Source organism: Lepidochelys kempii, chromosome 2 (assembly GCF_965140285.1).
Source record: "Lepidochelys kempii isolate rLepKem1 chromosome 2, rLepKem1.hap1, whole genome shotgun sequence".
In the NCBI taxonomy this organism is placed as follows: domain Eukaryota; kingdom Metazoa; phylum Chordata; order Testudines; family Cheloniidae; genus Lepidochelys; species Lepidochelys kempii.
Window position 1 is genome coordinate 206178853 of NC_136381.1, and position 25815 is coordinate 206204667.

The window sequence follows — 25815 nt, forward strand, 5'->3', positions numbered from 1 at the left end:
AGCATTTGGCAACAATGCCACCCTTTAGATCCATCCATGACCTGAAATAACTTGCTATATTGTTTTAACAACTGAAATTATAATCCAAAGGAATAAAAGTGATTTGGGACATAGAGAAATCATACCTCTAAACTTTATTTTTTTAATCCATAATTCTTCTAAATAGGATTTACTGTACAGCTAAAGTGGGCCATCTGGATTCACACAAATATTTCTGCACTCAATATTTCTTCTGTTCATTTAATTATATTCCAAACTCCATATTTTGGTTTCTACATTTGCATATGCTTTGTACTTCAAAGGCTGACTTCCTTATTAGCATAGCCTAGTTCCTATAACTTGTATAAATAACTAAAAACTGAAATCACATAGACTGGGCTTCACTTGATTTCCACTCTCTTTATTGGGAATTCTTCACATTCTATCCCCTTGGAGATTTTTCTTAGTTTGGCATTAATTACTCTTTGATGATTTGCCTATTTCATGCTTTTACATAAATATTCTTCCATTAATAAAAGTATATACTAACTTTTTGCTCTGAAAGGTACAAATTTTCATACATTCTTTGCTGAAGAAACTTAGAAATAAATTTGGCCACTATATTCCAAGAAGTACTATATTAAATATAAACTAAGGGAAAATGTTGTATTTGCTCTGATCCAATTTTGTCTATGTAATTAAAAATTGACTTCATATATCTTTAGCTGAAAACAATCTTAGCGTTAGGAAGAGTCTAACTCTGACACAAACAAAATTATATTTATATCTTAGTTCAGCAAAGCAACAGTGTCTGGTAAAAGTATTAGAAAACATACAACTGCAGGGATTCTTCCTTAATGGTATACTAACATAATGAAAATTCTACTTTCACAATCAACTTCATCCTTGGACAGGGAAAAATACAATCGGCAAACAGCATAAAAAAATGTCTTATTTCCAACATGAGAATGAGTGTGGGCAAGTCTCCACTTCCCAAGATCGCCTGCAGCCATGGAACCTTCTTTCACAAGCAGATTAAATTAACAATTTGCCTGGAAATGGGTGTTCTAACAATGTCGAACATTATAAAGGATATCATCGCTACTTGATACCATCAACACTACACTGCATGAGCTCTGGCAGGATTTGTCACTTGCTTAAATGAGGATCAGAATACCTTGTTATTTGCAACAACAACAAAAAAAGTTTTGGCTGAAAAAATCTTGGCCAGCTCTAATTGAGAGTAGCTGGCTGTTGGACAGTACATTGTGGCTGCCCTCTCTGAAAAAAGCACTGATGATCTTGGACACCAGTCCTCTTCACTAGCCAAGGGTCAGTTTCATATATAGTGGCCTCCATGTTTCCAGGGCCTCAGTTTGTGCCAAACACCAACAAGGGAAACGGAATGGTTCCTGCTTTCTGTTTTGATCTGTTTCCTCAGGCCCAGGAAGATAATTCAGATTTGACCTTTCCAGTAAAATAGGAAAAGAATTCTTTAGTACAGCACAAGAGCTCCTCACAGACAGAAAGGTATGTAACACGGAGTTTGGGTGAAGGCAGTCTGGGTGATTGCTCCCCAGATCTCTGCTTTCAAAATATAGTTCCAATCTTTGATTAGAGGCAATGTGATGTACAGTTATTCATTAACTACTAAATATCACTGCATCTAGTATCTGTAAATCATATTTCCCTCTTTGAAAGAGGCACAAAAAAGAATGCTCGATTTCCCTTCTGGTTTCCATTGCTTGTGCTGTCACCACGATCATCATCATGAAAAATGAAACTCATATCCTTTTGGAAAGTCATTGACAAGTGCCACTCTTTACTCCAGACTCAAGGTGGCTAATGGCAGTGCATCAGATGTGTTGGCAGACTAAGCCAGTAAATCAGCCTGCAGTTCTTTCATTTACTTTTGTACCACTCTCCCCTGTGCACCAGCTCAAAAGTGATTTATCACTAATCAGCTGAGAAGACTTAGCAAGGAAGAAAAAGGAATAAGCTTCAAGCATTTTGAAATTAGCATGTACATTGCTCAAGTGCTATTACCTCTTCAGTTAATCCTATCCACAGGTTCTAGCATGAAAAACACCTTGCCTCAAATATGCTAGTTATAAATGAAACCCTGGGTTTGGTTTTAAAAGTGTTATGCAACATTTTATCATTCTTTAATGTTTTTTGGCCTGTGGGATTCAGTGACTTTAATAGTTTTTTGTGCTGAAATGGATTTCTATATGTCAAACACTGCCTTATGTGTGTGTCTGTTCATGTTCCTGTAATAGGCAAAATGTTTATGGTGGGATGATCACAGACTCTACCCTAAGGAAGAATCCTGCTTGGAAAAATAACTATTTTATGACTAACTAAAAACACAAATCTAAACAATAGCAGAAGTAGCGATGGAAGATAAACAAATGTAGCAACAAGTACATCACTACACTGTCTAACTTCAACAGCTGTCCAGTTACTGAATTGGCAAAGCATTAAGTGTTTTTCTTCCTGAGACCCATGCTCCATGGACAAACTCCCAATGCTTGGGTTGCATGGACACTTTGTAATTTAGTTAGAACCAAAGAACCAGAACTTACAGAAGTTTACTAAAATAAACTAGATCTGAGAGTCTTTACCTGCCTTTTACACCAAGAACCACCACTTTATAACAACAACATAAGAATGGCCATAGTGGGTCAGACCAAAGGTCCACCTAGCTCAGTATCCTGTCTTCCGACAGCGGCCAATGCCAGGTGCCCCCAGAGGGGGTGAACAAAACAGGCAATCACCAAGTGATCCATCCCGTCGCACATTCCCAGCTTCTGGCAGACAGAGGCTTGGGACACCATCCCTGCCTAGACATCTAACATCCACCTGGACACCACCCCAGCAGACATCCAACATAAGGGTTAATTACAATCTGTTCCTGTGCTAGATGATACTAAAGGAAAGCAATCCAGCATCCATCTTATCATTTCACCAAGCATCAGAAAATGTAAATAAAAATATCTATTTTTAAAAGCTATATTTTAAGAGTAAAAAGTCAATTTGCAGAAATATTTTCCAATGCTTATATTTTCCAATGCTTATCTTGATATCCAAAGATATCAGTGGAATCTTTATTGATCCTTATGTTTATGCAGGAAGTTTTTCTAGTGTTTATGCAAAGATCGAGTTAGTGGTGTTGTGAGAGTATATTCAAGAGCTGAATTTGGTGCACTGGACCAAAGTCATCCCTGCTGCAACTTACTGAAGCTAAAGCAATTATACCAGGGATGAACATGACTAAGTATTGTAGCATGATCAACAGTCTGCATGTTTCAAAATGAAAAGCTGTCATACAGGTTCCCTGTGTTCAGCATGCGTACACAAACCAGGCAATCAGATTTCCATGTAATATAATAAAGTATGGCAAACATACCTCTCCTTTCCCCTAAAATTTACATAATTATGTACTACATTGACCAGTATTCAAACTGAAGGAGAAGGACAAGTTGCATCTATTGGAATTCTTCCCTGCTCTAGATACAGTTCATCCATATCTGCCTGAAATGGCTTTTATTACAGTCTCAAATATTTACTGTATTTCCAAAGAGCAACTTCATGCTTCTGGGATGCAGCAGTTGTACCACGTAACACATATTCTCAAAATACTTTTCCAGGGAAGAGTTACCCTACCCTTCTATAAATCAGAAGGGTATAGTCTAGTTCACCAGTGGACATTATTCATTTTGAACATTGTCACTGACGAACAGAAACATATATCGCAACTTTAACAGCAGTATGTTGAAAGTAAGGTATAAATCTTCCCCACTTTTAACATACATACAATCCTGTAATATTAGTGTTTATTACATTAGAAATATTTAGTAATTTTTGTCATCATATCTTAGTTATAATTCATAATAATAAAATAGAAACTTAGAAAATTTTCTATTGTAGTCCAGTCTATTGTAACAGCTAAGTTAATATGTGAAAAAGGATTACTTAGAAATACCTGGTTCAACTGTCATAGACTTTTCCAGATATAAAAAGAGAAAAAAGATTGCATTTAACTGTATTTAGAAGAGAACTACACTACAGACACTTATTACACCATCAGATGCTCAAATTTCTTTCAATGAAGTTAAATGGAATTAATTTTTCAACAATACATATTGTGAAACATACATTTTAGAAAGTGTAGTGCTTTTTCTTTTAAAACAGAAAGCTGCACTCATATTACCCACAAATCCAAGAAGAAAGCAATGCTTCCTAACATACATATAAACTGAAAATCATATTTGAAAACAACATTTTTAATTCAAAACCTGTCTTTTCTGGGCCTTCTGAGGAAGAATTGATGTCTCTAGTGATCTGTACTACATTAGTAAGGGAAAAGTGTATCTGCACCCCTTGATTATTTTCTTGGTTCTATCATAGATTCACTTTTGTTCCTTGGCCACATGGTATTTGCCTCAGTAAGCACATCTATAAAATGGGTATGATGATATGGTTATGGGACTTAATTATTTAAAATGCTATATTTAAGTGCTAATAAGGAAAACAATAATTCTTAAGGAGCAAATCCTCTTTTCAGCACATAGCCTAACTAGTCTGACTGTTAGGGCCAGCAGCAGGGAATGAAGTTCTCCTCACATCAGGTTACATAGTACTAGCAGAGCTACTACAGCCTCAGGATGTAGCAAACCCCGTGGCCACTATTCCTCTGACCCCTCCACAGGATGGGTTGGCTAGGCATGCATGTTATCTGATCCACCTGCCCCTTTCCGCCTCCTCTCCAACTCAAAGCCTCTCCCTTGGATGGGTCTTCACAGCTTGCATACTCATTGCACAGACTCCACGCAATGTTAGCCCACCTGCACCAAGTTTAGCCCATCTCCCCAGGTGGCAGCAATAAATATCAGACTCATGTGACAGGAGATGGTAACTGTAGGGCTGGGTCTTCATTACAAACAGTTAGCACGAGTTACTCCTGAAGCTGAGCCCAACCCCCAATAAAGGCCAGCTCACCCTGTGACAGCCACCAATAAAAGAAGGTTCAGTCATGAGAACTGTAAATATAATTTCAAAATAATTTTTTTTATTTCACAGTTTACAGTGTGTAAAATGCAATGCAACAGACGTGAAAGTTGCTGGCTTGCGTTACATAGTATACATTGCACAATGCTAAAATAATAACTTGAGAGCTGTTAGCAACACAGCTCAAGCTTGATGACCAGTTACATGAAAGCCCATGGAACACCCAATTTCTTTCTCATGCCAAATATAACGCCACTTGGTCCTAGGGAGGAAGACTGAGTGCTAGTCCTATCCCTATATGACCAGCAGACCAATTAACAGAGTAACACTTACAGCAAAATACGAGAAGAGACCATGCACTCTACTCACCTACCAAACGGTGACCATTACAATGGTCGTAGCAAATGGAGAGAGAATCAAGGAAATATCTGTTTGTTTTTATTTTGGCATGGTGGAAGAGACAGCAAACTAAGACAGGAGACTTCGCTCCCTTACAGATGCCGGGGTAAGACCTTTCTTCTGTAAAATTTTTCCTGGGGATTAGCTCTGCATCTATGTTCCAGATAGCCAATCCGGGCATGACTCAACTATGAAATCACATTTGGAGAGAAACAGTTATGTAAAAAAAGTTTTAACGTGTGCACGTACTGTATCACACATATATTGTCTGTTGTAATGAATGCATCCTGTGGGTGTGTAAAATTCCTGAAAATGGACCCAGATCTGCAGTTCCTAATGTCTACACTGCAATTGGGAGCAACCCTCCCAACCCAGGTAGATAGACTTGAGCTAGCGTATTAAAACTAGCAGTGTGGACATTGTGGCTTGGACTATTTTTAGCATGTTAGCTCTAACCTCACTAGCACAAGTCTGTTGACCAGGGATGGGAGGCTTGCTTAAAGCAGCGGTGTAGAAATACCTGAAGAGGCCAATACTGGCAACTGCTGAGCACTTTGGCACCAACCAAGCGAAGGACTGAAGCACAGGTTTAACTTTGAGCATCAGAGTAGTCCCACTTAAATCAATAGCCTAAGTACTCAGCATGTTGCAGGGTCAAGCCCTAAACAGACAAAACTTCTGAAATCAGTGAAAGTTTTGCCTGTGTAAGAACTGCAGGACTGAGTCTAATACAGAATTCCATGTGTGACATGAAAAACAAAGGCTATCCGAATAATGTCTCTTATTTCCCCAACGAACTCCAGTTCAGAAAATCCTGTCCCATCCACATCTTTTGATATGTTCTTTAATCTGGTGGATATAACAAAGTTAATATTCTATCTGTAAGATTTTAGGAGATGAGATATAGAACATTTAATACTATTACAGATTTCTCAAAAGAGGTCCCCTTTCATTCATTTAAGGATCAGAAAAAGCACTTCTAATTCAATGAATCACCTGTCTAATTTTAGTAATGGAGGCCTAATCTAATTTTAGTAATGTAGATAAAGGACACGCAAAATAATACTGATATCAATGAAGGTGTTATTATAAGTACAAACAGCTGCCTTTGTTTTCTTTATTCCCTCTTAAGGCATCTTATAGAGATGTCTGTTTATTGAATTAACTGGTGTCTCCACTTACAGTTAAATTCATGTAAATATATTGTACAGCCCAAACAGACACACATGCTAAAATGCATAATCATACTCCAGTTTCTAAAGACTGCCAGATGCAATAACCTGGTATTTAATAAACTCTAATTATTTTCATAACAAAATAAAAACCTGTGGCAGCCTTTACTGGGAGAGATCTGGCACACAATAATTATTTTTAATATTTCAGCTCCTACTTGCAGGAATAAAAAACCCCAACAATTTTCATATTTGAAGCTCTGATGCAAGCTAGAGTTGCCATCATGCACACACACACACACACAGAGGAAAAAAACTCGAGGCAATGTCCTCAGAGAAAACACTGCCTTGACATAGCAAATGTCAGAGCTATAACAAGCTATGGCATTGGTCTGGCAACCAAGGCAAGATGACAACTCATCATCTCCATCTGCAAATGCATCTGTCCTACATCTACATGCCCACTGATGCTTCCTTTGTCAGAAACTGAACTCCATGATGCTGCTGAAGCCACCTTTACAGAATGCTTCCCAAGTTATGCCCTACTGCTTATCTACTCCATGGGTAGTGTATATATATCATAGTTGTTTCCTGGGATAAGGTGTTCCTGTTTCCTAGAAAACAGAAGCTTCTTTGTGGGGTCCCTGTTGTGTGTACGTGCGCGCATATGCGCACATGCATATAACTGTGTGAGAGAGGGAGTTTGCGGAGGATGGTTTATAGGATATGGTGCATTTAAAGATTTTAGGAAAGAGGGAAGGTGGAGGAGGGGTGCTTTTACCTGCACCCTGATCATGTTTGGGTGGCCTTACAGCACCTTTGCATGAGCTTAGCTATTATTTTTAGTGGGCACACACTCTTAAATCAGCAATACCTTATTGATCTTGTAGTTAAGGCATCAGAGTGGGAGTCAGGAGATGTGGGTTTCATTCCCAGCTCTGCTGTACACTTCTATTGCCTCACATAGATCACTGAACATTTCTGTGCCTCAGTCTCTCCGTCTGTAATACCACTGTTTATCAGCATTTCTAATGTGGCCACCTAAACACTTAATATTCACAAAACACTTTGATCCTCAGCAGAAACATGCCAAGTACTAATTAGTATTCTTTTCCTGCTACTTCATGTCTCCTAACCTCTTTGCATTACTGTATTATTACCAGGAGGAGGAGATAAGCTAACACTAGTTTTGCATATTCACAACCTGCCTCACCAGTGAAATTTAATGTTACTTGCCAAAAACAGATGAAATCTGGCTATACAGTGTATTTCACTGCTGAATTCTGCCCACAATAATTAGACACATCTACACTATCACAAATCAGCATGAAGGTGTTTTATATATTTCATAAGTATTCAATTAAACATCTTCTCTATGACATATTTCTAAATATAGCCAAGCAAATAACCTTAAAAGCAGAACTCCTGTTGAAAAGTTAAAACTCAAAAACAAATTTCTCCCTTGTTTGCTAATGTAACATTGTGACACTGGTCAAACAGAAGGCCTGTGGCTCAAATTTTCAGTGTTGCCTTTCAGCTGTAGATAAGATTGGTCGCTTGGAACCCAAGTTAAACAAAGTCTTAATAAACCTGAATAATTTTATCAGAAGGTTGAAGTCTTTACAGAAAAGTCCCATATAGAGCATTTTCCCCATGTCATCTAAAACAGAGTATTCCAAATCTATACATACAGTAAACTCTACCCTTTGGTCACATTACAATACACAGTTCAGTTCCGTAGTTCAAACTGCTAAATCAAGCAAATTAAGATTATAATAGTTTAAAAATTAGACTAGCTTCTGAAAAAGGCAACAAGAGAAAAAGATACAACTTGTGATGCATGTCAAGTTGTTCAAGTTAGAAGTATATTTTACTTTTGTTTGGGCTCCATGTAAAATATATTTTAAAATCAGCTTTTACATAAAACTTGCAAAACCATGAAAAACAAGGCTTATAGCCTCTCCCAAATTGAAATGGTTACTCCACAGTTTCACCCAATTTGATTAACGTTAATCTAATGAAAGTTACATCCTGAAGATCAAATAGCCTAACAGTTGTTCCTGGTCCTGAGGAATGAACAGGGCTTCGTCCCCTATATTAAATCCCCTCTTCTTTTTCTCTCTCTTGAAACAAACAAATACCTTTCTTTTCTCCCTCCGTTTGCACAGCACAAAGGTTAGAACAGGAGGGGTGAGTCAGGGAAAGGATTAGGAAATGGCAGATTCTAGCTCTTCAGTGCAACACCATACAGTGTGTCAACATTGTAGTTGGGGGAGTGTGTGACTGCAGCACGTGTAGAGGTAGCTGATCTAGCCTTGCAACAGCCGTGAAGCCACAGCAGCATAGGCTGTACAAGCCCGTCATGGCCCCTGGGTACGTACTTGAGCAGCTAGCCTGTGCTGAAGTCCGTGCTGCCACTTCTTCGCTGCGACTGGTACCCGAGATAGCTAGACTAAAGCCAGCTCAGATATGCATACAAATGCTGCAATCACACTCCCAACTGTAGGACAAATGCACCATTGAGTGCAGTCAGGGGCAGACAGGGCTGGTGGAAGCCTAACTTCCATGAGAACTCATCCTTCCACTGAAAGCACAGAGCAGGACTGAGAACTTCACGTGCTCACAGCCTGTCTCTCCAAGCTCCTGTGAAACAGGAAAGCCCCAAAGAAGCTGGGAAGCCTCAGGGAAGAGCTCCACCCTTACTTCAGGCACAGTACTAAGACCCTAAGCAGGGCAGAGCTGAGACACACGGAGTGAGTAGCTGGCCAGCCTGAATTTCAAGGAGACAGAAGTTAGGGACCTCTGATGAAGGAGAGAAAAGAGGAAAAAGCGGGAAGCTGTGACCTGCGGGAGCAACCTGTGACATGGGGAGGAGATATTACAGGGGACCGGGAGCCTGTCACCTGGCGAGGTAGGAAATAGAGTCTAGAGGGTGGGTGCCTGCTCATGCTAAGTAGGAGCAGAGGTGGGAATTACAGTAGAGGAGCTGGGGGAGCAGAATTTTTTTTTTACAGAGGGAGCAAATATTTTAGCTGGTTGATTTTATTTGGGAGATCAGAAATGATTGCATGTGTGGGGTCAGAAATAATTGTTTTGGGGTAGAGGGGGAATAAAGGGGAGAGGGTGGTATCTAATTTCCAATCTCAGCCCTTATATATGGGCACCAGTCGCCACTGATGAGGGGTTATATCCTTGAAAATGCAGAGAAGAAGCCTATACAACACTTTTTACCAAATTACCAAAAGGTACAACTTGTGAGCAGGAGTAATGAAACAAAACTGTGAGATTTCTAAAATGTTTGGGAGGAGATGGAGGATTTTTTGACACGTCAACAGAAAACAAAATACCTGTCTTTAATGGTTCTTATTTACATAAGACATTTCTTAAAATACATAAAGAATAACAGGAGGGAGAAGCAGAGACATAAGTACACTCCCCTCTTTCCCTGTGCATGCTTCAGTCAATAAACTGGGGCTCATTTTCATATAAAATTGGTGTCATGCCACCAAAAGTAGTCATTCATTTTCAGAGCTGCAATTATTGCTTTCCTCATATATAGCACAGCACCATCTGGCCCGTTCACAATTTAGAAAGAGTGAGAATGAATGTAAATGGTTTTCCAATAATATTAAATTTCACCACAAAAATCAAGTACACTTGGATTTAAATGATTACTCACAATTTTGAAATGAAACCTGTGATCAACTTCTGTAATATTCTGGCTAATATTTTTGGAACCTATTGAGAGAATGCTGGATCTAAACACCGTGCCTATCTGGATGCTTTCCCTACATCTTGAGGAATACATATGGTTGAGGTCAAATTCTTCCCCCTTGTACGCCCATGCAAACCTACTATAGCCAGTGGCATTGCATAAATGTAACTGAGGAACTTAAACTCCTATTTTGTATTCAATGCAATTCAATCTGAGGAGGATACCAAGCTGGGAGGGGTTGCAAGTGCTTTGGAAGATAGGATTATAATTCAAAATGATCTGGACAAACTGGAGAAATGGTCTGAAGTAAATAGGATGAAATTCAATAAGGACAAATGCAAAGTACTCCACTTAAGAAGGAACAATCAGTTGCATACATACAAAATGGGAAATGACAGCCTAGGAAGGAGTACTGCAGAAAGGGATCTGGGGGTCATAGTGGACCACAAGCTAAATATGAGTCAACAGTGTAATACAGTTGCAAAAAAAGCAAAGAGCATTCTGGGATGTGTTAGCAGGAGTGTTGTAAGCAAGACACAAGAAGTAATTTTTCTGCTCTACTCCACGCTGATTAGGCCTCAACTGGAGTATTGTGTCCAGTTCTGGGTGCCACATTTCAGGAAAGATGTGGACAAACTGGAGAAAGTCCAGAGAAGAGCAACAAAAATGATTAAAGATCTAGAAAACATGGCCTATGAGGGAAGATTGAAAAAACTGGGTTTGTTTAATCTGGAAAAGAGAAGACTGAGAGGGGACATGATAACAGTTTTCAAGTACATAAAAGGTTGTTACAAGGAAGAGGGAGAAAAATTGTTCTTCTTAACCTCTGAGGATAGGACAAGAAGCAACGGGCTTAAATTGCAGCAAGGGAGGTTTAGGCTGGACATTAGGAAGAGCTTCCTAAATGTCAGGGTGGTTAAGCACTGGAATAAATTGCCTAGGAAGGTTGTGGAATCTCCATCCTTAGAATTTTTAAGAGCAGGTTAGACAAACACCTGTCAGGGATGGTCTAGGTAATACTTAGTCCTGCCATGAGTGCAGGGGATCGGACTAGATGACCTCTCGAGGTCCCTTCCAGTCCTATGATTCTAAGGAAGAAAGGAAATGGTACCAATCCCAAAGGTTTTCACAGCCTTGCATGTGACTCTGGAATAGCCCACAGATTTGGTAAGTGCTTCCCAGTTTTTAAACATAGGTCCTCTATGTGGCATTCACCAGGCTGAAAGGAGAAGGCAGACTATCACAATGAGCATCATCTCAGTCTCCACATATGTGGTTGATTATCATGATTAGGACTCAGTCTGTTACAGAGGCCATAGAGGTAAGAGAATGGTCATAGAATTAATTATTTTATATTATATTATAAATATGAAAAGCAGGTCACACATGGCTGCTCTTACTTTGTTCTCCCTCTTCCCACCTTTTGAAAAGTAACATGCTAGTAGTGTCATCAAGTTAAAATTAGACATAGAACAAGGGAGTTGTTTGAATACTCACCTGTATTAGTTTTAAAGCAAGGTTCAGGTTTGAGGCCAAATTATAATTAACAGATAAGAGCCCAGAGTGGCAGAAAACTTGTGAAAACAGTTTATCGTGAGAGACTTCCCCTATATTTAATGGCAGAAATCTCAAAGGATCGTCTGTTTTCATGAGATTTATACCACCTTTGGCTGAAATGTTGTAAAAATGGCTGTTCTCATGAGATTCTGGCTGCAACCCAACTGGAATCAGGAGACAGGCCGTTCTTGGTTTCGGATCTGACGAGGTTCAAAATGGCAGGGGCAGGTTTGGATCCAGGAATTCAAATCAGAATGCCTCCAGAACGCAAAAGTGTTCAGGATCAAGGTTTCACTTTTGGCACATCTCTAATTACAATGTTTAGGGGAAAACAACGGATGTTCAGTTTTTAATATTTGTGGATAATGAATTAAAACTCCATACTATACCACAACCATGCTATATGTGTGAGAAATACAATGCTAGAAACACTCATGGAGGGATGGCTTGGTAATAGTATTTTGTACTACACACAGAAACCTATGTTCAGAACTTTATTCAGGTCTCTCACCCCAAAGGCATCTGAAACTGTTGCAGATCATTGTGTTTCTTCCCTGGAGAAGGGAGTACCTTATTTTACTGAATAGCAACCTTCCTGCCAATTAACAAGAAGACTGATTGGCTCTAAAGGGACACCCTGGTCATTTATCCTTTGAGGAAAAGATTGCTGAAGAACAGGGACTTGAGCATGGAGCAGGAAAAAAAAAAAGAGGTACCTCAGAGCTTTGGATATGCTAAACCTCCTTCCTCAAAAAAGCAATTAATATCTATTAAACCACAGTAACGTGCCAGTATGCTCAAAAAAAACCCCAACATTTGATAGAGCAGAATGTAGGACATTAAAACAGAGCTAGTAGGGCAAGACATAGGTTGGAGAAATAATTAGGAATTTTTAAAAGATAAATTATTAGTTTCCATTGGCACAGTGAAGATACTGGATGGAACTGCCACTTACACCAGTGTTAGGCTATCTTTGTTATAAGAATAACTGAGGCTCTTGTACAGGATACAATGTAGAACCAAACCATGTCTATGAATTTCACATTATACAACTGAATTGTCTGCAATTTACAGCACTATAACAATAAGTATATACAGAAATTGGGTAAATTCTTATTTCTATCTGAAGGAAAGTACCTCAACCAATATTCACACATAGTTAGTAGATGTATTCTATTATCAATGTGAAAACAGATTTGAGATAAGTAAAGTTATTTTCAGAAATGAATTACTCAATAACAACAAAAGTTTATCAAGTTTTATGGAAAAGGTGATACCAGAGCAATTAAACTACATTTGTTAAATGTAACTGTACGAAAGTGAAAGGATAAAGATGCTCGCATCTTGCAGAGAGAAGGCAGCCAACTCAATAAGGAGAATGATTTAAAAGTGTTCTCTGTTATGGCCATAAAAGGATGAGAGTATATCTGTTAGTCAGAAACAGACCTGCTGTAAATGAACTAGAAAAAATAATGTTAACGAAGTCCATGATAAAATGAAAAGGTCAAGAAAAATAAACAAGCCAGAAAACATGCATTTACACTATGAAAAGTTACTCTGTCAGAGACAGTGTAGTATGCAGGAATGAGCACAAGATTGAGTCATTAGGTCCTGAGTTATAATCCTAGCACCACAGCTGATTCCTGTGCAGCACTGACCAAGTCACCTCATCTTTCTATCTCAGTTTGTAAACTGAGGGTAATAGTACCTACCCACCTAGCTTACAGGAGACTTGTGAGATTAATTAAAAGAATTCTTTGAACATTTTAAGTAAAATCCTGGCTCCATGGTAGTAAATGGGAGTTTTGGCACTGACTTCAATGAAGCAATAATTTCACCCACAATGGGCTATAAAAATATTACTATTATCTCTTATTATTAAAATGGCACTGAAGCATCCATACTTATTCTTAATTACTTCCAAATCAAATATGTTCAGTAAGCAAATCAGGAGAGGACTCAAACTGGAATCTGAAAGTCAAGTGCTTTCTGTTCTTTCTGCCTCTTCCACCATCACCAGTAACAAAGGTTCTGCATTTCACAATGGCTGACTATTTTATTTTCAGTGCAAACAGAACAGACCTAAATTCACTTTTACGTACCTGAATTGGCTCCTTAGTGCTAGTGTTAGTATAAAACTTCAGATAATAATCAGTAAAAACTGTAGACGTGACTTGAAGAAATACAGAACCATCTGCTGAGAAAGAAGGTGCTATTTTTAAGTTGTTACTTTCTGACCATAACCACGCTTGAACATACAGTGTAACTAAAGCAAAAGTTCACATGCAAGAATTAACTGAAAAATACAGGCTACCAAAAATATTTGATTATAACCTTGTCCCTTTTAGTAGATATTTCAAAATGCAGAGGAAACTGTCAAAACTAACATGACTTCAAAACAAAACATTTAGCAAGGCTAGAATTATAAATGAAAAGCAAAGCAGTCTCCTGTACTAAACAATGCAGCAAAGTAATACCCTGGTGGCATTATTAAGGGGAGATAACATCAGGCCAGCCTTGCAGCTTTCGACAGGTCTAATGATCAGATTCAACACATTAGTGAAAAGCCATACAGCACTTTACAGAAATTGCAAAAAAATAAAAATGTTCCACCAATATATATATCAAATGATTGTCAGAGTAATAAAAAAATCTCCCTGGAATACCCTACACTGTACAGTAAGTGGGTGTTTTGCCAAAATATGAGTGTGTTTACATACATTTATGAACTACAGGGCCTGAGTATCCATGCTTTTAATTCAAATGTTGAGGTTACAATCTGATATCCTGGAAATAAATGCTGTACTGCAATGTTTATAAATACATATTTTCTGTTTTGAAGCATGAGCCACTTATATAGATGAGTACTTTGCTAGATACTTTTACCTCCAATATTCTAGTTAATACTACCTTATTCATGCAGCCATAACACCATGAACATTGACCTTGCCAAATATCAAAAAATAATCATAGTTGGTCCTGGTGAGCATTTGGATGGAAAATTACAAAAGGCAAGCCACTCAGTGCCCGTGGATTGGTGATGATTCAGTAGGTGGTATTTTCCTTCTGACTTGTTACTGAACCAGTGTCACAACATGATATTAGAGGGCACTGTGTTGCTGAATGTGTCAATCTTTTGAGCAAAACATTAAACAAAGGCACAGAACACTTTGAACCACTAAAGATTTCATGACTCTTTTTACACAAGAGAAGGTGTTAACTGCAGTATCCTTGCCAATTACCCAAAATTCTGCCTACTCACAACCCGCCTCTGTAGTTCAAATAAGATACAAGTCTTTCTTGCTTCCCCATTAACCTGTTGCATGATCTTGCTGTATGCTGTAAAACTGTGGCTGCAGTTAACCCCAACATTCCTTTTATGCTGTATAGTGAGTCAGTGAGGTGCTTTAATTTCCTTATCAATTAAATGTCCACTATGTATGGAAGGCATTAACATCAATCAACACATATGATAACGTCAGACTTGTCCATAGAAGTTGTTTTGTTTAAGAGCTGCTATCTTACAAATTAATGGAAGACTTAAGTAGTTAATCATCTTACTAAACAAATATTGTTTAAAAATGCTAAAATTACAGCCCCTGCAAGATACAAACATGGAATGCAAGAATTTTAAATTGAAGTCATTGGGACCTAAAGTTGCTCAGCACGTCTAGAAATTGCTGACAACTGAGTCAACTGAAAGCATCTTTCATTTGCCAGTTTTCTTGGATTAGCCACAAATGTTGTTAGCATTGATGTTATTTCACCTATGTCTCTGCCTCCAATTGCAATTTTTTTGAAAAAATATAAAAAACTTAAATCAGAACTAGACAGTGTGCTCTCTCTTGTATATAAACTAGCTTTTACATCTCTAGACACATGGGTTTGAATCTAGCATCTGAATCATAAGAGAGATGCTGAGGGAAAGCAATTGGGGTAACAGAAAGTCATGAGGTAGGCAAAGGCTCTGTGGAAGTGCCAGGGAAAGGAGGTCTTGCATCCTCTTCCGGAGTAAGAAAGACTTCAGGTAGAAAGCTCTGGAAGAAGCTTCATGCAAACAAGCAGGGATAGACTCCAGGCAGAAAAGCCCTGGGAGTTGCTACTGAGATAAAGGAGAATCAAGAGACTAGTACTGAAGAGGAACCCCAAGACGATGGCAAAGATGAGACCATGAACACTGTGTTGTGGTGTCAGACTTTATTCAGGATTCTGAGAGACCTGGTCAGAGGGCACAATCACCAAAGGGCATTTTGTTTTCATTTTGACCTTTGGTTTACTGGACAGAGACTGCCTTTTGTGGGATTATTGAGGCACCCAAAAGGGAAAACTGAAACAGCAGCAAATGCAAGCACAGACCGGGTAAGATGGCCTGGTGACAAGATCAAAACCTGTCTGTCTATTTTCCAGAAGCAATTCCCAGGAAAGTTTACTAACCCTGAAATTATTTTTACTGGTCTACCAAAATGTTTTCTGGAAGACATTTCATTATTCACTTTTTTTGTTTTTTAAGTTTATTTTTGAATTCTATTTCTAAAAGACCTAAATAGTTAATATCTATGTGGTCTCTTAAGTCCCCTCTCTCTATAAAATCCAGCTGGTCATTTTATGTCCATCCTGCTACTGTTGTAAGCAGTTCTTTTTTCAGGGATCAAGAGCATGAAAAATGGCTCAGTGAAACAAAGTGGAGAATGTATCAGATTGAGAAAGAAAGCCTAGCATGTGCCCCACTTAATTCCATCAAGCCATTCCAGATCAACTTGGACCCAGAAACTTAAATTTTGTTGAACTATTGACAGGTTTTAAAAGTACGTGTATGTTCTCATATCAGACAAACCCCAATTTTTTTACAATTACCTCATTCTGATTATCTTGTTTTTTTCCCACTTTGCGAACAAAATTATAGCTCACAGAACAGTGTAATTTTTGGTCCTCTGTTTCCAAAATGGATCCAAAAAAAAAAAAAAGACGACGACGACGACAGTATTGCTTGAAAAATTCAGGTTCTTTTAATCTATACAACGTCAAAATTCTTAAGATGATTATTTAATTATTTTCCCTTTTTTTCCTTGAATCTGTTGATGCTCTAAAAGCATTGAAACCAAAATTCATATTCTGGCAAAGACCAATTCTGTGAACAACAGCTGCAAAGATGAAAGTTTCAGAAAGTTATAAGGGAATGCAAGTTAGAATGGAAACCAATTGTGGAAATGTAAAGACAGCTGAAGTTTTAATTTTAGGTAAATTGTTTCTGGTTTTAAAGAGGTTTCAAAAAGTGTGTGTTTCTTGCCCACAATGGAAAATCATGAAGATTTAAGCATGGTGGATCTGATGGCAGAGGACTCTGGGTACATATTAATTATGCAATCACTTCCTGTTTAAATGGTATCATTTTGATTTTCACAAAGAATGTGTTTTAAGTTTAATCTTTTGATGAGTTGGTATCTGAGAAATTTTTCTCTTTACTGAATTACAATATTTTTTTAAATGGCTTGCTATTTTCTTCTCTTTGAGCACTACAGTAATTGTTTTATAGAATGTCAGGTAATAAACTACACACAAACAATAGATGCATCCTGATCTAAATATCCTCAAATTGTTTAAATGTCTAAAAGCTTGTATATATGGAAACATTTAGAGCACTTAAATGACAATCCTCCAATACCTTACCAAACTTGTTTAGACCATGTAGGTGCCACGCTGATTAAGGGCCCTTATTAATAGACACTGATCTGACTGCTGAAGCCATAGCAATCAATATGGCAATAATCTGTATGTTAAGAGCCAGTCTTTCATGCTTCCAAGAAAAACATTAGTCTTGACACCCATACTCAACTCTGAATAATATTTCTTACAACACAGGATAAGTAGACTATCATACTAATAGAATCATCTTAGAGTTCCAGAGACCTAAAAGTAAACCAAACTCGAGAGCAAGCTTCTGAGATTGCTTGGACACAAAAGCAATCTTAGCTAGATTTAAAGAACAAACAAATGTAGTGTTGTCTTGCTGAGTAGCAATTGAGGGATAACCTTTTTCAATTTCTTCCTCAGATCAAATAAGATCTCACAATGGAAAACCTGCTTCAACTTTGTTTTCTATTTCCAGAATGTACTGTATGGTCTATCCATTATAAATTCCTTACAGGAGATTACTACAGAGGATGGAGGGCAAAGTTTGCTTGGTTATAGAATTAACTACAATTGATATTTATGGACTTCATATTTACCATAAGTATCTGATAAAAATAAATCAATACATAATAATATTGTGATGAAGCAGAGAAGCTTTACACCAACCTGAAAAGGGTTAAAGAGAGCCTATGGGCCCAGCTAGTTCCACCCCGCTATAAACTATAAACTAGCTTTTGACTAGAACTGGCTTGCAGACAATGCCAGGGCTGGAAGGGGAAGAAAAGCAGAAAACCTGGCTCAGTTCTAGGCTGACTGGTGAAGAGGCAGGACTTGCTCCCCTTATGTATGGAGGGAGCTATCACAAGATACCGGACAGCCACTGGGGAAAAGCACTGCATCCCTGACCCAGGGAGACTGCTGAGGAGACCAAGGAGCACCCAGCAGTGAGTGAACTGTCTGATTTAACTTTAGAAACATTGCAGGGTTAAGCCTCTCCAATCTTATGTCCAACTCACCCAGAGGGACCTGAGGCCGCAACAGAATGCTGCAAAATGTCCACAAGGAGATGGTACTCAAGCAAGCCACTACAGACTGTTTTGACTATGGGGGCCATGCCCCAAACTTAAGAGACAGATAGGAATTAGCATAGGGCAGCGGACATAGACTCTGCTATGAAGACCCTACTGGCATTGCTTCACAAAGGGCCCTGGGCTGGGACCCAGTGGAGATGAAGAATTCCCCTTCCACACCTCCTTAGGGACTGAGGCATCTCAGCCAGGGAAGCAAGGGACTGAAAGTGAGGCACACCAACCACGAGACTGCGTGGCTCTGTGAACACACTGTTACACATCGACACTTTTTAAAAGGCGCTAACTAGACAGGATATGAATTTACTGAAGGTTTCCTCTGGAGTCTCTCATAATATTGCTAATTTAGAATCTGAAAAACTCTGGTTTGATTTCCCAGTTCCTACATGTACAAATTATTCTTTCTGCTAAACTCTCCGACTCTATCCTCATCAATAGTGGACACACACTAAATGTTTCTACGGACTGGAAATTGTGTACATATAAAATGGGGAATACGGGCAGAACCAGTAAAACCTTTGAAAACTGGTATTTAAGTAAACCCATTGTCACACAAAATATAGCCTATGGCTTTTAGCCACAATTCATGGGTGGAAAATGGGGTTCCGGCAGTAGCACACAGAGGGGCACTGTCTGCACAATTGCTTTGGAAAGCAGGGAAAATGTAATGTCTGCAATCTCATTTTACAGGTGCACTGTGCTGGGCCAGCTTTGCTAGTTAGAACTGCACTCCGGTCTGCCTCTCAATACCACTTTTGGATGACAAGCACTGACACAGGCAGGGAGTACAAGACCAGGACCGAGCCTGGTTTTTGGCTTAGAGATGCAAGGTGTGGGAGCACACTCCTTCCCCCACTCGCCAGTAGTGCACCAAGTCCAAACTGCTCCATACAGCTCACCGCATACAGAGAGTTGATGTTTCCCTGAATATTTTAATGAAAGAAAAATCAAAAGCGTCCAAAGGAAAACTCAACACAGAGATAGAGTATATATTGTATACAACAGACTACTAATTCTCATTTAAATTAAACATGTGGGGCCTAATTCTCATTTACATGGATGCCCCTTTCCACCATTCTGGCAGTGTGAAGTAAGAAATTATAACAATGACTTTAAGGCACCTTTTCACTGCCAGAGTGATGTAAAGGAACCGGAGTGTAAATAAGAATCAGACTGTCACAGTGTGCTATTGCTAGGGAACCTCATTAGAAAAACACAATTATCTAACCAAGATCTTCTACTCAGATTTACAGTTCAAGTAACCAAATCACTAAAAGGGGAGCAACTGTGATTTGGCCACAGTCATATATAACGTCAATGGCAAAACAAGAAATAAAATAAAGACTCTCATCATATGTAACCCATAGATTATAACACATCGTCTAAATATTTCTGTTCAAATACATTTTGAAACAAAAGTATACAAGGGTTTGACACTCAAACGTAAAATGGGTAATTGGTTGTGCATTTATTTAAAGATTAGCCTAGACATTTTCCACCTAACCTAACCCATGTGTCACACTGAAAGAATATAAAAGCCAATTAGGTTAGTACAAGGTGACCTAGTTAATGATAGCATACATAAAACTTATGCTCACAAGAATGCAACTAAGAGCCTTATCCAACTCCCACTGAAGTCCCAGTAGAAAGATTCATTGATTTGAAAGAAAATTATATCAGGCCTAAATCTCACTTGGCTTTTTTTTTTTTCCCCCTCAGGGGAGAAACAGGAGTATTGGAGTAGGTCTGTTAACTCAAATGAAGTTCCCAAAAGAGAACTTGGCTCCTGGAGTATAAATTTTGAAGACTATATATTTGATTTTTGGGGGTCATGATAGACTGGTCAAATGTGTGTTTGGCTTTAAAATAACTCCCTCTCACCCAATTTTTCTGTAAAGTGATCTAGAGCCTGATATCACATATACTAGTTTTTCCCTTTTATAGTTTTTGGACAAAACACAACCAAGAAGCCTGCTCCAAAGAAATCAGAAGATGACTGGGGACGGCTCACTCAGCCATAGCCTCCCATACGAAAGTGTGGAAAAACTGTGCCATCTTGAAAGGTACATAGGTTCAACTGGTGAAAAGCTTAATTTTTTCCATAGCAACTTATGAATGTGAATCTTGGGAAATTAATGCATTTAAGATGTGAAGTTAGTGAAGATTTTTGTATCCTCTGGATGGAAAAAGACGACCAATACTTATATTAGAAATATTGGCATGAAGCAGACTTTGTTCTTGGAAATCAACAGGTACAAACTTATGCATGTTGATCACATGAGGTTATTTTCATCTATACACCTGATTAATGTTATCGGGAAAAGAACAGTGGTGGGACATCATAGTAAGGGGATGACCAGCAAGGAGATGGATAGATGGTGTGCAGCAGATCACTGGGAGGTCAGCTGCTGAGTGCACAAAGTTAGCGATGGATCAAGAAGGCTTCTGAAAATTCTGCTATGATGTTACCAGTATTTAGACATGACTAAGTGGATTTTACTTACTTCATTTGTGGACTTCCAAGGATTTACCTCAGTTTTATTCAAGTGTAAGCAAGATCAAATGAGGGCCAATGCCTGTATTTACATAGACTATGAAGATTCTAAGACAATTATGCGATATAGTAAACTGAGGTAACTACAGAGTTTATCAGAGAGCTCCTCTGACTGGAAGCATATTTCTCAAAGTTCTATTCCATATGGCAAAGTAGGGGAGTTGGAAAGAAAATATTATTCAGAAGCTAACAAAAATATTACAGATATGCAAAAAAGTTCCAAAAATATTTTTTGTTGACTCAATATCCACAAATGAGATAATATTCCCCCATGAATATACTTTTGTTAAAACAAGGAAAATATGCAAAATTCAGACTCATATGTCCTTGCTCATTTGCAAAGATTTTGCATGTCTACAATATTTTGCTTTTCAAAGAGTAAAAGAACCACAAGTAGTTACCTCAGCAGCTGTCACTCCACGTGGTACTTTAACAGTGTCAGAAATTAACAGCATCAAACTACCTGGAATAGATACCAAGCAACTAATATGTTCTGAAATGTCTATCAGAAAAAATCTGATCAAGGAATGTCAGCATCAGATTATAAGTAGTTATCTCAGTGACGTTACTCCAGGCTTACATTAGTATAACTGAAATCAGAATCTGTGCCATCAGAGTCTAGCAAGGTATTGAGTGGTCTTTCACTGAGAGGAGGATAAAGAAGTGAATGGAGGAAAAAAATGGCTGAAAACAAACCAAGTTTGGTTGTATGAAAGCATTCATTTTAAAGCTAATCTTATGAGGAGAATCTGCAATAAAAAAAAAACAAAACAAAAACACCACACTAGGAGTTGGCGATACTGGATCACTTAATCCAGCATTTAAATACAGGCACTTCTGAGTTAAAACAATGCAACATCAACAATGTTAGCAGTGCACATCAACACTACACAACAGTTTGTGAAGAATACCTATTCCCTCTGCCTTCTCAAGTGGAATTTAAACAAGCAGAGTATAATTGCTTGAGTTGGAATTTTGAAGGACACCGAATTATAACCCTCTACTCTTTCAAGAGTGCTATAGGATTCTTAAATCTCTTTAAAATCTCATTCAAAAGAACACATCTTCCTCTAGCAGATCAGTACCCCTTAACACTACACTCTGATGCTGGTTCAATCAGAGGGAAGAAGAGTACATACTAAACTACCAGCACCATTTCCTGCAGCTGTTAGGTGTTCTTTGGAAGTCTCCCACTCACATACTCACCCAGCAAGATCTGATGGAATCAGAGCACAAGGTCATGTGACTACACTAACACATTTAGTAATATATTAATCAGTGTGTATATTTAGGCTTAAGACTTCACTCTCTCTCTCTTATTCACATATACTCAGCTGCTACTAAACTGGTGACCAGAGTCTATAATTTAAAAACTATAAATCTACCTCTGTTAAATATTGTTGTCTGACTCACCACACCACTTTGTAAAGGGAATTGAAAATTATGTATTCTCACCTTCCTACTGCATTAAATAAAATCACACTCTCTTTTTCTACATAATTTCTTGGACTCCAACTAACCTGACATTTACTAATCTAGATTGTTTTCCAGTTCATCTGTTTGGTTTCTCAAAGGTATTCCATCTTTAGAACTATTCGTAGTATTCAGGCAAAAAGAAAAGTGGGGGGAAGCATGCCCTTCTATCACCATTTCCATGTCTTTAATTTTTCTCCTAGCCTCAAGCATTCTTGATCCAAAGCTTTAAAGTTTTATCCAAGGCAGCCATCCTTGTTTAAATCATGCCCAATCATTTACTGTTATCCACTGAGCTGAATGAAAAATTACACTTTCTACTGATACGTCAAATTCGTATTTTCATTGCTAGAGGAAGCTTGGAATCAAAATACTGAATCTTCATTAGAGTCAAATTTATGTAAAGACATTATAGGATGCAGTATACTTTAATTTCCCCAGTAACTGGTTTGAGCAGCAAAACCAACCTAACCAGAGGTTTCGAATTGCAAAATAAAACAACTGTAGAATAAAAATAGCATGTCACTAAAAGCTGTCCATCATCTCAGTCTGCCTGCCTGGAAATGGGAAAAAAAAGAACCTGCTTTTTCAGTAAGCAAACATTTATACAAATTATGTATAATTTAAATGTTGTGCATAATTCTTGAAAATGCATCATTAGAGGAACTGGTTTATTCTTCATCCACATGGTGCGAATACAAGAAATACTGAATGTGTTATGTACCAGTATTCCCTTTTTGGTTCACCATAAAACCTATAATAATTTGGCCCTTAACAACAGTAGATACTATTATGATGGCGATTGTATAAAAATAGATAAATATGTTCCCAATCCTACAAACAACTGAGTTACCACTTCAGCCTCATTGGGAGCAGAAGAAACTCAACACCTTACAGGGCAGGCCCTAGCAATGTGCACTCATATAGGGTTTTTCACCAAAATAACTTTACAAACAATTAATAAGCTTCACAGCACCTCTGTGAAATATGTAAATATAATTTTACAGAGGAGTAAATGAGGTATTGGCAACTCCCATGATTTTTATTACAGGTCTTACAATATTTAGCATTTTTCTTAAAGTCCCAGCTGTGATTACAAAAAATCCTGTAATTACTGTATTTTTAAAATGAAAGCAGAAATTTTCATGTAAGTTTTTAGCGCTCATGGTTGGAGGAAAAAGCTTGAAAAAGTCTCTTGAGTGCACTTAAATGTGAGTGAAAATAAACAGATGTTGAGTTATTTAATGATTTGTAAGCATATATCATTATTTGGAGGGGCCTATTATGATTTTTTCTACACTTCAGGTTGAAATGGAGGCAGAGAGAGGTTAAGTAACTTTTTCAAGGGCACACAAAGTGAGTTGCAGAGTTAGGAAGAGGGAGCTGAGCACTCCTGACCCCCTACTTTAACCACAAGGCTATTCTATATTACATACTATAGTATTGTTTATACTACAAAGTATGTTGTGTGATCTGCAAGACAGAACTTCTAAATCCCACATTTCAATCCCAAGAACCTTTTCCATATTTCAGGGTCTGTTGACTATATCATGGCAGGGTTTGCCCATTTGTTGTATGTGCATGCTACCTGACCCGGCAATAGCAACTACGCACTTTACACAACACACAGATTATATTTGTTCCTGACTGGCAGGGATATGTGCAGGAATTTATATTTGACCACTTTTTGAGGGGCACGTTCTGTGCCCCTGCCACGGCCCCAGGGCTGGAGGAGCTCTGTGCCCCTGCTTGCCCCCCCACGTGCCCAGCCCTGCTAACTGGAATAATATGTATGTGGGTGGTGCGGGGGGCACTGCCAGCCAGAATACAGGCATAAATAATCTTCCATTGTCATGTACCTCTGTGCCATTATGGAAGACAGAATTTGATCCTACATTAATATCAAGTGAAAATATTGCAGTATATCTGTGGCCTTTTAAACTATCAGTAGAGCATAATAAAGTTTGCAAAAATATGTTACATATGATTACATTTATTTAAAAATAGTAACAAGGATATATCCTCCCCTTCCTACACACAGAGGCACAATTGTGCAGGTTTCATCTGAAAGACAATCAGTGCTCTTAAGGATTCATTGCATGCTCCCTTTAGTGAGACTGGCATGCTGGACGTGCAGAAGTGACAGGAGGCATAGCCTCATATCCCCGCAACAGGCCTGAAACTTGCAGGAAATCACAATGGAAATCCTGCAGAACTTCAGCAGTATACAGATAAACAAATTGTTTTCTCCTGTCACCTGGACACCTTGCAAATGCTGAAAATGGCTGGCTTGTCACTGTGCTACAACTGTCTTCCCCCGTCAGTTGCGCACATATGACATCTCTGAAGTGGTCCATTTGGCTTTCAGGTTGATTCAGTACTGCTCAGAGCAGCAGAAAAATATTTCAGCAAATTCCATGTCTTTTAAAGGGAAACTTTCCACACTGAAGTGACTGAATCCCATCACTTTCCAGCAGACCATGCCTCCTACATTGCGTCTCTGCAGGAGAAGTGCTGCATAAGAACCACACAACGCCAGGAAACATACTCTACAGCGGTCTCTGCCCTTCACTTGATCCCTCTCAGCATGTCTGCAAGATAAGTGTTATTCTGTTCCCTTATGTGCCTTGAAAAGAGCCCAAATGAGTAACCAAATAATCTTTCAATATGTCAAAATATTGTAATTTCCTAATTCATTCTTACACTGCAATGTACATTAAATACGCAGATAAAAATATGTTTAAAGTTGAAATAACAAAAGTGATTGATACACAAGCACACTGCTTTGATCAGAACATATACAAGACTTTTTTTTTTATAAACAGTTACACAGAAAATTCCATCTTTGATAGATTTACCGTAGATCACTTGCTGCTCGCATAAGTTGGAAAGTTAAACGTCAAATATGTCATGAGAAACACAGGCTTTTCTTTTACACATACACTCACTCTTCTCCATACCACAACTGACATCAGAATTTTTAAAACTTAAATGACAGAGAGAATAAAGATTATCAAAATCTCCTCAAAAAGAGATATTTTGCTAGTTTATTGGCTTACTGGTTGCTTTTAGTTACATAAGACTCATATACATTATTCTCAGGCAAAATACTTCAATTTAAAAACACACACATACTGAAAGCCACAGAAATATTCAATTAAGAGCAACCAATCAATTTTAATTCCGCCCACCTATTCTCACCAGTCTTCCATCTTTCAGCCTTCCTTCCTTTTCACA

The 25815-nt window shown here is 38.3% G+C and overlaps 1 protein-coding gene across 4 annotated transcripts in view; it reads right to left on the bottom strand.

The window, feature by feature from the left end:
- Nucleotides 1-25815, bottom strand: part of CHN2 (chimerin 2) — a 199575-nt gene that overhangs the window by 165852 nt on the left and 7908 nt on the right. The window lies entirely within an intron of this gene.